We start from the raw sequence: 1,638 nt of genomic DNA on the forward strand, positions 1-1,638 counted from the left end.
CAAGCAGCATCAAGTTCAACAAAGTCTACCACATATCTAAAATCAGGGAAGATAGGAGGTCCCATAGCGCAAAGTCCTCCTTAGCTAACTGGTACTTGGGGGGAAAATGGAAACAGCTAACACAAAAAATGGGAAGGGAATAGGAATGGGCAGCCTCATAAAAGACTTTTAAAATTTTTACCAATTTACAAATATTTAGGGTATCCACCAAGTCCAAGAGAGCAGACCAAACTACAGAGTGTCTCTGCAGGTCTTCCTCTCCTTACGTCAGGTCCCCCTCTCAGGAATCATTAGGAAGTCTAATCAGTTTCACAGTCCCAGCTTCCCGGCTGCTGTTATATTTGCCATCTTTGTCATCACAGGCAAATGCCAGCAGAGGTCTTTTGGGGTTCCAAGCCACAGTGAAGGTTGGAGACTCACACTGCACTTCCCATAGTTTGTCTTCTGTCTGTACTTCAGCTATGTCAATAAAATGATCCTCTGATGCTGATGCCAGCATTTTCCCATCATGGCTAAAACTGAGGATCCTCACAGGCCAATCCAGCGTGGAAAAGCACCATGCACATACTAGCTCATCCACATCCCAGAGGCTAACCAAAGCATCTGCACTTCCTGTAGCAAAGTATTTCCCCACAGGGTCAAACTCAAAACAGATGCAATTGGAAGGATGGGCGTTGATGGACTGCACAGGCTTCAGTTCTGGGTAGCTGAGGATGTTGATACAACCATTGCCATTTGTCAAGAAGAACATGTTATTTCATTGTTCCAGTAGATTTCATTGACCTCAAACTTGAACTGCTCCTCTGCCTTGGAACGGTGTGTCTTGGCATCAATAAAGGTCACCACATCATCCTTGTTACCTACAGCAATGGTCTGCCCATCAGGACTCCAGCAGATAATAATGTTCTCCCCTTTAGTGTTTACAGTGGCAATGCATTTTGTAGTCCTCACATCCCAGATGCGAATGGTTTTATCACCAGATGCAGTGAAAAAGGGGTCAGGATTACTGGGATGCCAACAAAGCTGGTCCACACTATCCCCATGTCCCCGGTAGTTGTTTTCTTTGACCAATTCGTCCTTCTCCAACAAGAAGACACTGGCCATCTTGTCGAAAGATCCGGAGGCTAAGCAACACCCGTGCAGCTCCAGGCCACTGAGTACACCTTGGCACTGTGAGCAGGGAACTTGCACATCTTGCTGTGGCCCCGGAACAGCTCCTACATCCCGATGGGCCACTGCTTACCAAGCACCAGGGGACCATAGTGCCTGGTGCCATAGTGCCGAGGGCCCCATGACTGCCATGGGCACCGCCATGCTGAGGTTTCTCCCCTGTCCCAGAGATTTTGATATGATGCATCTTTGTTCTCATTTACCTCTAAGAATTTTTTTATTTCTCCCTGATGTCTTTTGTTATCCATTCATCACTCAATAGCATATTTTTTAACCTCCAGGTGTTGGAGTAGTTTCTGTTTTTTATTCTGTCATTTATTTCTAATTTCAATTCATTATGGTCTGATAGAATACAAGGTAGTATCTCTATCTTCTTGTATTTGCTAACAGTAGCCCTGTGGCATAATGTATGGTCTATTTCAGAGAAGGATCCACGTGCTGCTGAGAAGAAAGTGTATTCGTTCTTTG

At 45.3% G+C, this 1,638-nt stretch overlaps 1 pseudogene; it reads right to left on the minus strand.

Annotated features, from left to right (window-relative positions):
- Positions 1 to 280: 280 nt before the first annotated feature.
- Positions 281 to 1,314, minus strand: LOC124989691 (THO complex subunit 3-like; annotated as a pseudogene).
- Positions 1,315 to 1,638: the final 324 nt, after the last annotated feature.

Source organism: Sciurus carolinensis, chromosome 7 (genome assembly GCF_902686445.1).
Source record: "Sciurus carolinensis chromosome 7, mSciCar1.2, whole genome shotgun sequence".
NCBI classification, from domain to species: domain Eukaryota; kingdom Metazoa; phylum Chordata; class Mammalia; order Rodentia; family Sciuridae; genus Sciurus; species Sciurus carolinensis.